Source organism: Trachemys scripta, chromosome 5 (genome assembly GCF_013100865.1).
Source record: "Trachemys scripta elegans isolate TJP31775 chromosome 5, CAS_Tse_1.0, whole genome shotgun sequence".
Taxonomy (NCBI): domain Eukaryota; kingdom Metazoa; phylum Chordata; order Testudines; family Emydidae; genus Trachemys; species Trachemys scripta.
In genome coordinates this window covers 90,925,653-90,943,787 of record NC_048302.1, presented here as the reverse complement: position 1 = coordinate 90,943,787, position 18,135 = coordinate 90,925,653, and the positions used below count along the sequence as shown (strand labels likewise).

General features: G+C 43.7%; 1 protein-coding gene across 1 annotated transcript in view; it reads right to left on the bottom strand.

Moving 5' to 3' along the window:
* Positions 1-7,538, bottom strand: part of TEC (tec protein tyrosine kinase) — an 81,417-nt gene extending 73,879 nt beyond the window's left edge. Inside the window, exon 1 of the mRNA XM_034771741.1 lies at positions 7,403-7,538. The gene's annotated coding sequence lies outside the window, so the exon portion shown is untranslated. The remainder of the gene's footprint in view (positions 1-7,402) is intronic.
* Between the last annotated feature and the right edge of the window lie 10,597 nt (positions 7,539-18,135).

The window sequence follows — 18,135 nt, the reverse complement described above, 5'->3', positions numbered from 1 at the left end:
CATTATTTGCTAGGGCAAATAATTGCACAAGCAAAATTTAAATCTAGGAGACTAAATAATAGCATAGAGGCAAAGGGACATCTGGGTGAAAACTTTGCCTCTATCTGATTAGATCAGATGAGTGGGATTTCAGGGTGAAAGCCCCACTCTGTTCTTTGTGAGGGCAAAATACAAACCCACATTCCCAGGGGACTGGAGCATTAAGTTTTTCACAGCTACATGTTTGTTTTTAAGCTTGTGGTGAGCTATATACAGACTTGAGGAGATAAAGACATGCCTTTGAACGCCATGTAAGTACACTGGACACAGCAGGCCTGGTTCTGTTCTCATTTAATTCAGTGTAAATCAGGAATAACACCATTCAAGGCAATAGTCACAATCAAGTAAAAATAGCTCAAGATCAGATCCAGAGCCAAAGAGCTTTTTCAATTACCAGAGGGGATTAATGGCCAATAAAATTCTGAAAACTAGAGGTAGTATCTCTTAAATAGTCAGGCGGCATGGATGTTTCATCTTGTCAAACTGCACCAGAGATTAATCATATCCAGTATCCTGCCTCTTAATGGTGGCTTATATAATATTACATGCCTCCATAAAAGGTGAAATATAGCCACAATTCAGTGGGCAAATTGGGCAAAGTAATATGGAGGTTCCTTCTTGATCCCTGAAATTAAGAGTTTACACTTGTTAACATGAAATGATTCCTCTTATCTTAGCATGTCTAATTACAAATGGTCATAAATTTATCCAGACTTTGTTAATAAAGCCACAGCTCTTGACTAGGATCTCCTGCAATAGTGACTTCCCCAGGCTGACTACAAGTTATTCTTTCCTCTCAGTTCCCTAGTGTGCCTTCTTCACTTTGCCTCATGGATGGAAAATACTTTGGGCTGAGAACTGACTTATTTTGTGCCTTCTGCAGCACAAAATTGTAACTTTTGTAGATTGTAACCTTTCAGGGAGGGACTGTCTCTTACTGTTTATATAATGCCTAGCACAACGGGGCCCCAATCTCACCTAGGTCTTCTAGAGATTTTCTTCATCAGTGGCCAGAATTATGTTACTATCAATTTGAGAGTTGGCAACACTAATCGTCACACCCACTTGAAGTGGGCAGGGGAGCTCAAAAATCAGGAGGCAGTTAAAAAAAAATCTGTTTCATAAATGTCTAAATTTTTCAGGCACACTTATGATTTTAACTTTGGGGGTTGGCTTTACTCCTACAGTACCTATGTGTGTACTCTGTAATATTTGATTTTGCCAGATACAAACCCTCCCAAAGTATGGAAAAGTTTCAATCTGAATTTTGCAGCTTAGACCCACTTCTAATTAATACAAAGTATATTATAAACTCAACACCTTTTTGTCTACTAAAAACTAACTTTTTTGTGTAATGGGAAAATTGCTCATCTGGGACCCAGAAAACTCTGGACAGTTGGGCAGGGACTACCCAAGTAGAACCAAGACCAAAAACAGGTTTTCCATTTCAGGCCTGCAGCCTTAAGGAATTGGGACAGGAAGAGTTAAATTGCTGTGAGAATAGATGGGGCTGAGGCTCATTCACTTATTGGGCCCTGCTGACAGATATAAAAGGAAAGACAGACATTTGAACTAGTAAGATTTTGTTGCAATTGTGGGTAAACTTTATTTGTTCATTCACAATCTGGGGGGGGAGACTATTTATTTTGTTCTAGGACCTATTTTCATTATTGGCAAGAGGGGAGAGAGTGCTAGCACTAGCATGCATGTGTATGTGCATGAGCTCACCCTGTAATGGCACTTTATTGACCTAGAGAAACATAAGATTATAGGGAGCAGAGTCCATTAATTCTACTGAGGGTAGAGCAGCCAGAATTTATCAGCTCTGCAATTCTGACCAGTTTAATCATCAACAGAATTGCTACCTCAGGGTTTCTTCTTGATCAGGAGAGCAGCACCACACAGGCTTAAAGTAGGGAACGTTGAAATTTGGGAGGAGAACCTGGTGATCTTTGTAGCAAGTTCCTTTTTCTTGTATGCTGTTCTGGTGATCAAGAGCTAGAAAATGTCTATACTGATAAACTAGAGTCTGCCGTTTTTGTTCCTTTTGGGAATTCTAAAGCCTGTTTGCACAGTAGCAATTGGCCTACTGTTAAGTATTAATTCTTGTTGCACTCTTGTGAGGTAGGAAAGTTATTTCCTGTAACCTCTCCACAGCTGGCTCTCACTAATTTTATATTGACAAAGAACAAAGGTACAACTTAAATCTTTCTGTACGTTTTCAGGAAAAACACTATCTCAAATTGATATGGGGATGGAACTCTATTTGTAACTTTTTTTTTTTTAAAATTCTTTCTACCAAAGGTAGACTGTTTGAATCATCTGTTTATTCAAGCCTGGTGAAACTTTAGACCCTGATCTTAAGCCCTACTTCCTTCTCGTCATTAAACTATTTCTGTAAGCCAGCACTTAGAGCATAATCACTATCTTTCTACTTGTACAGAAATTGGACCACATCCCAAAATATTTTAAAAACCTCATACCACATGCAATATCAAACTAGGAAAAGAATGCCATTGACACAGTGATAAAATGTCTCTTCAGTCAATTTTTCTGTATGACAGGCTTTTTCCTCTGTACCATCTATTCACCCTTCTAAATTGTTCACCTAGTTTGAGAGCACCAAATTTTGTGTCTATAACAGTAGCTACCTGGATCAAGTCCTGTTTTCCCAGTGCAAAGCTGTGACTAAGAGCTAAAGCAATACTTGGATGTATAAACAGGGGAATCTCAGGAATCAAGAGGTTCTTTTACCTCTTTATTTGGCACTGGTGTAAAAACAGTTCTGCTGTCAAATTCAAGAAGGCTGTTGATAAATTGGAGTAGTTCAGAGAAGAGCCACAAGAATAATTAAAGGATTGGAAAATATACCTGATAAAGACAGACTCCAGGGTCCAGATCCACAAAGGGCCTTAAGCTGAGCATTGCACTGTCTAATTTGAAGGTGCCTAGAAAATTACTGAAATAATGGGATTCACAAAGCCTGAGTTGGGCACATAGGCTCTCTACACAATGAAGGGGACAGGAGAAATAGGTGCCTGAGAAGGCAATCTACAAAAGCCAGTACCCAAGGAGATGATCTGCCTAAGCTAGCCCCTGGGGGGATATCTTACAAGAGGGGTGGGTCCTAAATCATACCTGTCTCTCAAAGATGGTCATGGCTGCAGGGAGGTGTCCATCTCTGCTACTGATCCAAAACCAGAAACCCTTCTCAGTCACAGGTGCCTAAGCTGTTTCTAGTGAGAATGAGTGAGGTACCAACCTCATTCTACACAAAATGGCCAGAGGAGGAGTAGGTTGTGGTGCCTACCTTATAACATTTAGCCCAGTGGTTAGAGCACTCAATGAGATTAGATCCAGAGTGATTCTACAGCCTGGTGGCTAGGGGACCCACCTAGTAGGTGGGAGGTCAGGGTCTAATCCCCCTTCCCTAATATCACTTAATTATTTATCCAAAGTGGAACAGCTTCAACAGGTGAGAGACCCACATGAAAATATCCCATAGTTCAGTAGTTAGAGCATTCTTCTGGAAGTGGGAAATCCCTGTTAAAATCAGATGCAGAGCTATATTGAACCTGGGTGTCTCACATCCCAGGTGTGTGCTAAACCATGGGCTAAAAGTACTAAGGTGGGTGGTACTGTGTTGCCTCTTCCAGACAGATTTTAAATGGGGACCCAATTTGGTAGGCATACTCAGAGGCTACTTACCAGATCAAGATCTATGGGTCAGATAGATGTTCCTCTGCTTATCTGGCTTGAGGCTATCACAGGGCCTTAGGTGGGAGGTAGGCATCTGGATGCCTAGCATGAGGCGGCAGTGCACATGTCCAGAGGCAGAAACTTAGGTGCCTAGGGCACTTTCACAGCAAAAACTCAGGCAGCAAATAAATTTTAGGTGCCTACAGAGGTAGGCACCAGCCAAGAGTTTTGTGGATTGAACAATGGTGCTTAAAACTGGGACTTAGGTACCTAAATACCTTTGTGGATCTAGGCCTAGGAGTTCAATCTAATTAACCTAATCAAGTTACCCCACAATATTCTCCTTTGTCATAGTTTATAAGTACCTGCATGGGGGGACAAAAATTCTGTAAAAGTGTTCCTCAATCTAGCAGACAAAGGACTGGTTAGATCCAACAGCTGGAAGTTGAAACTAAATTAATTTAGACAAAGGTGCAAATTTTAGTGAGGCTAATTAACAATTGGAATAAATTACCAAAGGTTGTGGTAGATTTCCCCCACCCCACCCTCACTGGGGATTTTTTAAAATCTAGACTGGATTTTTTTTCCAGAAGATAATACTCTAGTTCAAAAAATGAATTCAAGACAGTCCTATGGCCTGTGATTATGTAGGAAGTCAGGGCAGATCACAATGGCTTCTAGCCTTATAATCAATAAGTTCTTTAAAATAGCTGGATCTCCCATGCAGAATTATAAATCTGTTTAGACTCTGAATAACTAATCTAAAGTTTAGTTGTTTCAACCATTTACTAATGAAATATCATCCAGATGCATGGATGAAAAACAAGATAATGCCAGGAACTTCCCCTTCATACACAACTTGGTATAAATGTGTAAGAAGCAAGAAATGCAGAAGGACTTTTAAAATGACATTGAGAGAAATTTAAGGATTAATTCAGATGAAGATAAATATCTCTTCCCCCTCAACCAGAAAATATTTTTAGATAAAACTGATATTGCCTCAATCCAGTGTTCAAGAGCTAGTTTATTGACCTTGGCCCTAAAAGAATACCTGATGGGGGGGTCATCTATGCCAAACAGAGTGCCCTTCCTCTTCACCTCTCCCTCCCCCCAAGATTCATCTTTTCTCTCCAATTACCTAGATGGTTGGGTGATACAATATGATTATCATGGCAACTTCAGTAAGAATGTAGACAGGGTCTACATCTAAGAATTCCTCTCTAGGCCTCATTTCAATAGACCTCTCACTTTTTAGGGATTCTGCCATCCTGCTTTAGCAGGCTCTTCACTGTATTGGCTTCTACAGTGAGGAACTAATCTTCCTTGATATCCATCTCCGTCCATCCCACCCTACTTTCAAGAAACCCCTGAAATTGCTTTTCTTTTCCAAATGCATGTTTTATTCTGACTGTCAGCCTGTATGTGTAGAACCTCCTTTTTCTCTACTCGTGTTGGAAAAAACAACCCTTACTGTTTTTCATGGTTTTAGTTTTGGATAAAGTCTTATATGGCATGGCATTTTTTCTGCTCTTATTATCCTACTGTAAATTGTCTGAAAGGCTTAGCCTAAGGCAGAGGGTGACTGCCCAGCATGAAAGGGAGATATTCAAATACCAATCGCCACTATTTGGTTCCTGTTTTATCAAAAAAGACAAATGACATACACATTCCAGCTGACTCAGCTTTTGCACTCTACCAAATATAATTTTTCATTTTTATTTTTCTAAAATGTGTATAAAAACTGAGGGAGGGGGTAACAGGCTATGAGAATGATACCCTGAGTTGGAAATCTTATGATTTATTGAACAATAGAGTTTATAAAGTGTTTAGGCCAAATTCAGCATTGGTAAAGCAGGTGCAATTCTATGGACTTCCAGAGGGTTGTCCAATTACATAACCAATTAATTTGGCCCCAATGTATACAGGGCCAACTGGTATGAAGAAAATAGGGGCCAAATTTTGGTCCCTTTGTCAGTGGCAGCTCTGTCAATTACTTCAGTGGGATAAGGATCTGGTCTCTTGCATTACATGAAATACTACATGTAGCAGCATGCCATGGTTGTTGACCGCTTATACAATGTGAATCTATTGGACCACTTTGTCCATAGGTTTTAAGAGTTAAGTATATCCTGCGGTTTAGTTCTAGTATATAAACACCCCATGTTTGGGGAATACTTGGATCTACAGTTATTGCTTGTGCCCTTCTACATAGTAATGAAAATATTTATGCCACAGATGCAAACCATACAGCAGCTCTTAGTAAAGGCATGTGCATTCCTCAAAACATCCAGACAGGAAAATTAGGCCTTTTTCATCACAACAGCATTAACATGCTGTGTCAGAATATTACTGTGCTGACCATTTCAATATTTCTTCCATGTTATCTCATTTCTGCAGCAGAGCTAATTTGTGTTGCATGCTAATGTTGAAACCTTTGTACAAACAAATGCATGCTATAGCATTTTTAAACTAGACTTAAATTTCAGCAGTGAGAAAAGGGGGACCAGAGAAAATAAAGGAAAATGAAAACAGCAAAACAAGACCTCACTAGCTAATAGAGGTTAGGCATCTTTTCACAATTGCTGTCTAGACAGTATGAAGTACAAAGTTGCATTGTCTTCTAAAAAGAAAATGTCTTGTGTATTTGAGATAAACACCTGTATAAAAATCATTTTACAGCTTATTGTGTTTACATGGTTTCATTCAATAAACCATGTACATTGACCAAACATAAAACTACACACTTCAGTAATTTTTAATCATTTTTACTATAGATTTCAAAAAATAGGAAAAAAATCATGTTTCCAAAAGATTCTACAGAGATGAAGTTAGTTATTTCTTCATTACTTGATGATAAAATGACATCCCACCCCCTGAATACAATGTTGCAGGGCAAGACTGTTAATCAGTTCTTATTTCCTTTTTAAAGCCATTGTAAGCAACCATCCAAGCCTGCTTTCTTAAATTAAATTCACAATACCCCAAAATATACCCAACAAATACACTATAACACAATACACATGTCTAGTGATTGCTGAGAGTGTTGTAGTGAGACATTTAAAATTAATAAAATAGATAATCTTTCTTCTACGCTATCCCAATTTGTGAAACTAGTGTTACCTTTATCAGAAACAGCAAACTCTTAATATTGCTGGCTTATGAGAGGATCACGAAAGTCTATCAGCCAGGCAGATAATTTACCTGTCCGCCCTCTTCCACTGACTGGTGATACATAGATAGATATTAACTTACTTGTTTACTCCCTTGTCCTCCCCATGTTGGGTGTGCGGCGGGGGGGGACGGGGGACGAAGCACACCAACAGCTGAAATGAACTGTTTCAGATGAATCGTTGCAGTATCTAGGTGCATTTTACATGGTATGAATTAGGACCAATTACCCCTTCCTTAGCCCTCCAGGGTATGGCTCAGCCATCAATCAGCCTTGGTATCACAGGTGCCCCAGGCCGGAAAGAGAAACTGCTAGGTAAGAGAAGCACAGGCTGGAAATTGCCTCGGCAGAACTATTTCTTCCTTGTTAGAGCAGCTCCGCCACGGGATTCAAACTGTCCGCTTCCCCCCACCTAAGCCCCTCACCTCGCTGCTCCCCTCCTGTACCAGCAGATGGGAAAGGAGGAGCCGCCCAACCCAGCAGCGCTGCCCTTACCTGCGGTCGCGGCTTGAGGCGAGTGGTGCTGCTGAAAGAAGCTGAGCCCTGAAACTGCTGTTGCGGAGCGAGATTGCACTGAAGCCAAAGTCTAACCCTCCCGGGGGAAGGTCACCAATTAGACAGCCGCCCCCTTCTCTTCCTCCTCCCACTGCCCCGCCGGAGAGCAGAACCCGGCAGCCCAGCCCCCTAGTAGGGCTTATATACTTTCATTTTACAAGGCGGCTATGCTGAGAAAACGGAAGCCGCGAGTTTTTCTAGATCCTGCGCACAATGCAGCCTCCTCGGTCAAGTTTTCTGCTCTGCCCTTTGGATTTACTCACGAAACACCCGCTGCTTGAGGCTTGTGCAGAGAAATCTTACTGCACAGTGACAGGAGGGAGAACAGGGTTTAATGATTCGGGAGGTGCCTAGTGTCCCTGCATCTTCTCAAACCATTTTCCTCCCTCTGTCACCCATAAAACCAGTCTCTCCAATTATCGTGGAGTTTAGACGTGTCCTTGCTTATAGATCTCCAGTGCTGGCACGTGGAGGATGTCAAAACTGAGTTTGAAATGATATATATATATATATATATATATATATATAGGCCCAAATCAGGAAGTTTGGAAATAGAAGCAAACCCAGATCTGAACTTCCCCAACTTCTGAGGGTGTTGGAGTTCGGTTTTGGGTTTCAAGCCATTATAAACAGGGGCATAAGTCACAAAATTCGGAGCTGGATCCATACTCTCCCCCAAAGTCACTGGTTGGTTGGTTTGTTTGTTTTTGGATCTGGTTGACAATTTGGGATCACCTCTGTTTAAAATGTGAGCTTATATACCTTGTGAGGGGGCACACCCTTACTCTGCTGGGGAGAAGGCTAACAAGTTCCTCTGGGAACAGACAGTACTAACCAGACACCTGTAGGCTTGTGCTGCCTGGAGGGGAAAGCTTAAAAAGGGGGGGGGAACCCCTTCCCTAGGCAGGTGTGGTGACTATAGTGAGATGATGGCTGATTACAAGGATTGAGCAGTAAGGAGAGTCTCTTACCTTGCATAAGATCAGCCATACTGGGTTGGACAAAAGGTCCATTTAGCCCAGTATCCTGTCTTCTGACAGTGGCCAATGCCAGGTGCCTCAGAGGGAATGAACTGAACAGGTAATCAAGTGATCCATCTCCTGTTGCCCATTCCCAGTTTCTGGCAAACAGGCTAAGGACACCTTGCTGTCCCAGAGACTGCGTGGATCAGGTACAAAGTTAAGGTAAATAAAAGGAGAGGCAGACTTTGACTTGTATCTAGGGTTAAATCAAGGTTAAACTCCAAAGGGGTGATGAAAAGACTGGCCACTTTTATTCTGATTCCTTCTCAAGGGAAGGAGTGGGGAAAGGACCTTTTCATTTTTATTTTGTTTGGAGAACCCCTTGTGTGCCGCAAATGGGAAGGACTATGTAAGTAGCTCAGATTGTGGTCTCTGAAGGATTCTGAGCCACTCACCATATGCCCCCAATTGTGTGTTTTCCAGGTCATGTTATAGATTTGGGTGGCAGGCAAGGGAAGGAGGAGTGGGGATATTGTACCAAACAGGACTTGTATGCAAGTGATAAGTCTGTCATTGGTCTGCTGTAAAAGTCTATTTATACACTCTAAAGCCACTTCTGCAGCTGCTGTTGAATTTCACCTCCCAGTTACTGCTTGTAAATGTTTCTATAGTGACTCACCACTCCCAGGTGTCACAGACCAACCACAGGAAGAAGGTACACCTAAAAACCTGTTCAAGGAAAACCCACCTTTTTTAGATCAGAAGTGGGCAAACTGCAGCCCGCAGGCCACATCGAGCCTGCAGGACCGTCCTTCCTGGCCCTTGAGCTCCCGGCTGGCAGGGCCGGCTTTAGGCCAATTCAACCAATTCCCCTGAATTGGGCCCTGCCCCTAAAAGGGCCCCATGCCCAAGCCCCGGTACGGTGTAATGGCAAGAGCTGGTGTGCTGTATCCGGGTGGCCCGGCTTTCCCAGGGGGCAATTTAAAGGGCCTGGGGCTCCCAGCAGGGGCTGGAGCCCCAGGCCCTTTAAATTGCCACCAGAGCCCCACTGCTGGAGGCCTGGGGTAGGGCTGCAAGGCTCTGGAGCCTATTTAAAAAGTCCGGGGCTCCCGTTGCTTCTACCATCCCAGCCCTTTAAATAGCCGCTGGAGCCCCACCGCTTCCCCAGGGCTCCTGCGGCTATTTAAAGGGCCGTGGCGGTGGAAGCAGGGGAGCCCCGGGCCCTTTAAATAGCCCCTGAGCCCCAGGCTGCTGCTGCTACTCTGTAGGGGAGGGAGGAGGTGGGAGCACTTACCATACAGGGTGGGCTGTACCCACACCCCCTGCTCTGACTCCAGCCGCGCACGCTCTGCCCACAGTCAGCCCCTGCTGCACCCCCTGCCCTGTCTCCAGCCAACCCCTGCCACACCCCCCTGCGGCCCTGCCTGAAGCCAGACCACCCCGCACACCCCTGTCTCCAGTCAGCCCCGCACCCCTTGCCCTGCCTGCAGCCAGCCCCATGTCCACTGTTGCCCTGCAGTTCCTAGGGCAGTAACCCTGCACATCTGCTTCAATGAGGGGGACAGGGAGCAGCTGGGACCCACACATGTGCACACTGGGTGACCAGACAGCATGTGTGAAAAATCAGGACGGGGGTTGGGGGGTAATAAGATCCTATATAAGAAAAAGACCCCAAAATCGGGACTGTCCCTATAAAATCGGGACATCTGGTCACCCTATCTCTGGGCAGCAGGGCTGCAAGCTCCTGCCAGGCAGCATGGCTGGAAGAGCCACCAGCCTGCCCCAGTGCTCTAGATTGCGCAGCAGCATGGCTGGCTCTGGCCAGGTGGTGCAGCTGCCAGTCCTGGTGCTCTGAGCAGCATGGTAAGGGGGTGGGGATAAGGGGCAGGGAGTCCTGGGGGGCAGACAGGAGACAAGGAGCAGGGGGCTGTTGGATAGGCATGGGAGTCCCGGGGGGCCCGTCGGGGGGCAGGGGTGTAGATAGGGGTCAGGGGACAGGGAGCAGGGGGGTTGGATGGGGGTGGAGTTCCAGGGGGGCAGTAAGTGGGAGGGGCAGAGCCCCCTGGCCGTGCACCTGTGTAGTAACCAGATGGGGGACATACTGCTGATTCCAGGAGCTGTGTGGAGTGGGGCAAGCCCCTGACCCCACCCCCTGGCAGGAGCTTGAGGGCCAGATGCAGCCCCCGGGCCATAGTTTACCCACCCCTGGATTGGAGCCTTTGGTGTGGAACCTTATCAATGGCTTTCTAAAAGTCTGTTATAGCCAATGGATCACCCTTGTCCACATTTGTTGACTTCTCTTCTCCCACCCCACCCCAAGAATTCTGATTGAGGCATGATTTCCCTTTATAAAAACCATATAGATAAACATAAGAGTCTGAATGTCTGATAATTCCCTTCTTTACTATAGTTTTAACCAATTTGCCTGGTACTGAAGTTAGACTTACTGGCCTATAATTACCAGGATCGTCTCTGGAGCCTTTTTTGTAAAAATTGGCATTACAATAGTTGTTCTCCAGTCACCCGCTACAGAGGCTGATTTAAGCAATAGATTACATATCAGTTGTTAATTCTACTATTTCACATTTGAGTTCCTTCAGAACTCTTGGGTGAATACTATGTGGTTCTGGTGATTTATCACTGCTTTAATTTATCAATTTGTTCCAAAACCTCAGATACCTCAATTTGGGATATTCCCACACCTGAGTCTCCACAGGCTCCCCATCCCAATCTTACTTCCTGGATCACTTTCCCAAGTTCCTTGTCCCTGTCACTACCAGTTCTTGCTTCACACTCTGGCTCCTCCTCAGATCTGTCTTCTGTCCCCCATCTCCTGCTTCCCCTACCACATGGGTTCTCAGTTGCAATCTCCTTGCCCAAACAAACCTCATCTCCACCCCTGGTTCCAGTCTCAGGCTCCACTCCTGGCTACCAGTACCAGTCTCCTTGCCCATCCACTGCAGATCTCTCCTCTCCTCTTCTTGCCCCTCCCCCCACCTCATCCAATTCCCAGTTGTTTCTCTCTCTCTCTCCCCCTTCCCCTTCCTGGCTCCTTTTCCCAACCTATTCCCCTTCCCAGATCTGGCTTTTGTCCCCTCTGCATTCAAATCAGGCAGCTTCCTCCTCAATGCTGCCTGAACACAGGAAAGACAGGCTGTCTACTCTCAGTGCAGGACCCAGGACTTGGCCGAGCCCAGAGCTGCAGTTGCAGGGAAAGGCCTGTTCCAGCCCAGGCTGGAGCAGGCCCAGTGCAGATTGAATCTTCAAAAACTTTAGCTGCAAAAATCTGTGTCCTCTACTGACCATGTGTGCACTAACTTATTTTCAAAGGCTTAGAACTTGGCCAAATTTGGGTTGATTTTCATGGAAACGTCAGAAGCATCATGGAAACACCCACCCCTAACACAAAGGCAATGCCCCTATTAAATTTCAAGTCTCAGCTCCAACCCATGAGGGTTCTAGACTCTTTCAGCAAAAAGGTCACCAGAATTTTCCCCCTACCCCTGCTCCCAGGGGGAGAAGAGAATTGAAAAGTTTTGGCTGAAAGTTCTCAAAAGAATTCAGCCTGAGGCAAACACCCAGGAGAGAGACTTCAGCCTAAATTATTAAAGTTTGGCAAAGTTATAAACAACAGAAAACAGGATCTTATAGTAAAGTTGTGGGCAACCTTAATAGACAATGCTAGCAGCCCTACTTCTTACACCACTTATTTTTTTTAATATACTTGTTCATATTATTTATAAGGTAAACTATCCCAATTTTTGCAGTCTCTTCTCCAGGGATAGCTTTTCCATGTCCCTTATGTTCCTTGCCCTCTGAACACTGTCAAATTCTTCAAAAGCCTTTTTGGAATGGGTGACCAGTATATCAGACAATATTTTAGATGAGGCTGCATCAGAGATTCAGAGAGACTGGTTCTTCTTTCTTTCTGGAGTATAATCTATTCTTGGGGTCAGGGTTTTCCTGGGGGCTGGAGGACAGAGGTTTTTTTAATTATTTAGCTCTTCATTGGTTGCTGTCTTTAGCCCCTCTTTATCACTCATTACTTTTTTCTTTTTTTCATACTCCTTTCTCCCCTCCTACTTTTCACTTGTCCTTTCTTCTGCCCTCTCCTTTTATTCTTTATTAAGTATAACCACTCATAATGTTTGGTTTTTTTTATATTTAAAAATACAATAGAATGGGTAAGGCAAAAAAGCTGTCATGGAAATATTGTCTCCTTAAAAGACAAAGGTTGACCTGGTCCTCCTCCTCATTGCAATATTGTCCCTAAAAACCTTCTGTTTGTTGAACTTCTGGGGCACACCAGGGAATAAAGGGATGCTGTCAACTTAAATTTGGCCCAAACTAGAACATTTGTAAAAGTGTGTCTCTGTGGTTTTTTTTGTTTTGTTTTTGTTTTTAGAAAACTCAGACCAATAAACTATATATTTAATTCTAGTGAAAAGGAAAGTGGTTTTTAAACAAAGATTTCCCTGGAGTGTTTGGAACCTCCAAACTCCATCATTAAGAACCCCAAAGTGAAACACTAAACAAAAGCACCACTGATTTTTTTTTTTCCATTGTGCTCTATTGTACTCTTTTCAATTCTCTTATCTTGGACACTTAGTGACACAAAAATTGGATTGTAAAATCTGCCTTCTCAAATTATATAAGGTGTTAATGGTAATTTAGGGGTTTAAAACACATGCAACCAGATTCTTGGTCCCACCATGGCTTCCTTGTGCCATTTTGGTGATGCATACCAACCATAAAGGCTTTTAAGTGAATCCCTGGGTGGCATAGAGCTGGCATAAGGAGACTACTATCAGCAATCTTGGGGAAAGGAGGCATCCTTACAGCCAGTGATCCCAGCTGTCCTCATGGCCCCTAGGAGCTGTGGGCAGCTGGGTGTGAGTTAGCCTTACGGTTAGAACTTATGGCCCAGAGCAGGACAATCCTTGGCCAAGCCCCAGCTTGGGGAAGAATAAAAGTGATGCCATCTTTACACCCTCCCCCTCCCCCCCACACTCTTCTGTTGAGTCTATCTCAGCATGACCAGAGAATCTGGCCCATGACTTTTAATCATATAGTGTACTCTTAACTATGTCGCTTTTACTGAAGTTTTTTCAGCTTTTTGTCATCTCCTGCACACCTCATCTCCAAAAATCCCAATGTGTGAATAAACTAAACAGGTAATATCTTTATACATGAAAATCATGAAAGCCACCATTCTAGTGACAGGTGTTCAGCAGTCAAGCCTAAAGCCACTACCTATCCCAAAAGTCTCTACAGCTACTGGTTCATTATGCTTCCCAGCTAAGACACAATATATCTCCTTCAGCAGCAATTTATAATGCTGCTTCACTACCTAATCAAGCTAGCCCCTTCCCACCATTTTGCTCCACTGATAATTCTTTATGGCAGTCAAGCTCACAGAAGTGATGCTGGCTCAATGCACCCCCAGCTGTTCTAATGTAAGGAGTAGGATGCAGATTAGAAGAATTTTGAATGGCTACCACTCCTCTCCCTTGCTACCATCTATGAAATAGAGTTCAGTCAAGGAAATCAAGAGGAGTTCATTAACTCTCTTTTAATGGCAGTTTGGGGTGAGGAAGAGATCAAGTTCTGTCAGATTAATGCCTCTTCTGTAACACATGAACACACACACACACACACACACACCATGCCCTAGAGCCTAGACAGTGATCTCACCACCTCCAGATTGGACACTGGGAACGTGCCTAACATCAATAGATCTGAAGATGGAGGATTGCTTTAGTCTTAAGACTATGAACCACAGAGCTCGTTCACATGATGTTCCAACCCCCATACAGTTCTGCAACTCTCTGGTGGAAAGTCTGTGACTGGCTCTTAGGAGATTAGCCCTAGGAACAATACTTTCCACATTTATTGTTAAAATGTCACTTTCATTACACTTCTCTTCATTAAATGCATGTGCTATAGATTTCAGATGCAGGATTCATATCCTGTAATACCTACTATTTTGTCTGAAGCCAGGTACATTTTACAAGGCCCTGATAATTTCTCTGAAATACTGTGAACAATTCTGGTTGCTTATGTTCAAGAGAGACTACTTTGAAACTGGAACAGGTGCAGGGAAGAGGAATGGAAAACACAGTAAGAGAGCCTGGCTTCTTTAGACTAGTAAAATGAAGGCTGAGAGGATATAAGTGCTCTATATAAATACATCATGGGGGGGTGGGGGGTAAACACCAGGGCGAGAGAAGAGGTATTTAAGCTAAAGGACAATGGAAGGATAAGAACAAATGGGTATGGACTGACCATGAATAAACTTAGGTAGGAAATTAGAAGGTTTTTAATCATCAGAGGAGTATGAGTCTCTGGAGCAGCCTTCCACTAGGAGCAGCAGGGGCAAACAACTTAGCTGTGTTTCAGATGCACCTTGATAAGTTTATAAGCACTGATATGGGATGGCAGGGGACTGGACTCAATGACCCAGGAGGTCCTTTCCAGTACTACATTCCTATGTACATTAAAGCATATAAATTAATTAATAAATGAATATTAATTCATCTCTAGTTCATTTTAGAGAGGATCAGAGATTGACAAAAGGCTACAAACAAGTGTTTAGCTCATTCATCATAACACAAAAATGTTTTTATTCTCAATGTTGGTTTTACATGCTCAAGACCAGCAGGGTATAAGTGTGCTCTGGAGATAGCATTGTTAACCAGGGCCGGCTCCAGGGTTTTGGCCGCGCCAAGCAGCCCCCCCAAAAAAAAAACGCGATCGCGATCTGCGGCGGCAATTTGGCGGGAAGTCCTTTGCTCCCAGCGGGAGTGAGGGACCGTCCGCCAAATTGCCGCCGAATACCTGGATGTGCCACCCCTCTCCGGAGCGGCCGCCCCAAGCTCCTGCTTGCCAGGCTGGTGCCTGGAGCCGGCCCTGTTGTTAACATCAAGGGGAGAATAGTGTCTGGCATCACACTTCTGAACAGGCTACATATGTCACTGAAGTTGTGGTGACTGGCTCCAGAAGGAATCTCATCTAGTCATCCTCCACCAAAGAGTTGTCATTTGCCAAATAGGAAGTTTGAGGGATCTGAAGACTGGCTGGGCTTAGCCAGAGTAGCAGACAAGGATGCCTTGCATTGTGCCCAAGGTATTTCTGGGTGTGTTGGCCTTGAAAGAAATGGGTTGGTAAAAAAAATCAGAGTAGTTGTTGCAGTACAACCTTGATTTGTTGTGATTGTTGATGGGAAGAGGCACATGGGGCTGAACATTGGACTTCCTCCAGATGATGAAGCAGAGCAGATCTGTTAAGAGGCTATTTTTTGGGGACATAATCTATAGTTAATTATAGTGTGTGTCTGATCTCTAGCACTGATGGGGAGGCACTTTGATCAGCCAGCACAAAGATAAACTTCAGCCACTACCAAAAGGAAGTGAGTCCTGAGTGTCTTAATTGAGCCCAAGGATTTTTCTTTGTGGAATGAGTTGTGCATGCTCTGCTCAAAGATCCAGCACCTACTAGAGATCCAGCTTTAGTGCAGCATCAGTGGGCCAGAGCTGCAGAGACAGTGAGCTCAAGGTAAGAAGAGCAGCCATCCAATGATCCAACAAAAAACTCTGAGAACCTGCTACCAGAGTAGGAGAGGCATCTCTTTAGCAGAGATGGCTAAACAGAACAATCAGATGGAACCACAAGAGCTTGGAAGATGTTTTTTACATCAGGAAGGTTTGAATTGTACCACCCAGAAGCAAGAGTGCCAAAGACTTTTCTCTGATTTGCCAAAAATAATCTATTTATGAAAAACAGAACCTTGCTCCTTGCTGTTTAAGGTGGGAAAGGCGCTGCCACTAACCAGCAAGATGATAGTTCTCCTCTTCCTTCTCTGAACTATCAGGTGGTATCCTCCTGTCAGATTTCAGGCCTCTCCATTTTCTATCAGGCTGACTTTTCAGCCTTTCAGCAATAACTGTTAACCCTCAGACAACTATGGGCCAAATTCTCTGCTGGGATGTAGAGTTATAACAGCAGAAAATTTGGCCTTGTATATCCAGAACCTACCTAGGAGTAATAAACCAAAGTCTTATTCTAGTACAAGGACAAGTAACTGAGAATGATTATACACCTAGATAACTATGTTAGGGATAAACTAACAAGGCTCCGTAAGGGACACCCATGGCCTACTGATGTAAGGATGGAAAGCCAGTGGAAATTATTTTATTTCAGGCCACATTTGGTCCTCAGATATTTGTGTGGAATTCCCACTAAAGTCAGTGGGATGGGTTCATGTATTTGAGTGCAGAATCTTCCCCTTAAACATTCAAAAGGCTTCAATAAAGTTTCCCACTAATGGCAGTGGGCTCGATTGTGCCCAGCCTGTGGCATAACCACATGACTATCCCTACCTGTCACTTATCCTCTTCTCTCCCCTACTCCTACTGTTTCTTTACTATACCAGCTTGTTGTATCTTCTCATAATTTAGATTGTTCACTCTGGGACAGGACTCTGTCCGAAGTACAGCAGGGCCATGATCTGACTGGGGCCTCTGCGTGCTACTGTAACTATTTTTATTTGTTAGTTTTGTTAATGTCTGTGGGGGCATGGAGCATAGGGATTGAAAGGAACCTTTATTCACCCACCCATTATACTTCCTGGGCAGGGACCAGCACAATCGTATGGGGGAGTGCAGGCAGTCTTTGCTGCCAGTGCTCCCGTAGGTACTAGCTACCAAAAAAGAGGGGACAGGAGAAGTAGGATATTGGGTTGCTCTGCACCAGCCAGCTTAGCTGACTGGGCATGTGCCATAGCACCTGAAAGGGTCATGGAGCTTCTTCTATAATATGCACGTTCCAGGAGTCTCCAGGATGAATTCTGCCTGAGTCACATTGCAGTGCAGCTCTCAGCACTCCTCTAGTATGGGCTGTGGCTTAGAAGCCACAAGCTTCCCTCCCCCCAACTTGGGACACATGGTAGTAAATATTTTAAGAGTAAAGGCTTCTCGTGGTTTAAAAGCAGGTTTAGTGAGTCAGTCTTCAAGCTGATTCATTATCAGCTGGATAAAAATGTCCTTCATGGAATAATAGTGCACAGCTAGGCACATTAGGGGATAGATTCCAAGCTTAACTAAGCCAGTGTAAATCTGGAGTTACACCAGTGACTTTAGTGGAATTAACCAAATTTACAACAGTGCAATTGAGAGCAGAATTTGGACCAGGATGTGGTTTGCTTAAAAAGAAAATAAAACTGAAATCAAAGTGGTCAGAGAACAATTTTTGTCTTGTATACAAACTCAAGTGAAATGCTATATAGATTTGGCACACAACAGAAATGACTGATACACTGAATGTAACATTTTATTCTCAATAGGCTAAATTCTCTTATTTACATGGAGTTTGTATAAAGGTGCTACTCGGATGTAAATAGGAGGATAATTTGGTTTATTGTAATTAGGAGTGCCAAACCAAAACTCCAGATCTTAATACAAGCACAGAGTCTCATCTAAGCTACACTGGTGTGTATCTGAAATAATTTCATTGATGTTGCTCTGAATTTACATTGGTGTAACCATTCGGAATCTAGCTTTTAAAATCAGCACCTTAATATGGAGCTCATTATTTTTGGTTCATTTTGGCATAATTCTAAGGCTGTGAATGAAATCTGCATCTACCTTCTGTAAATCCCCTTGATAACATCAGACTTCATTCCAAAGGACTTTCAGATGTGACCTTCTTCCTTTC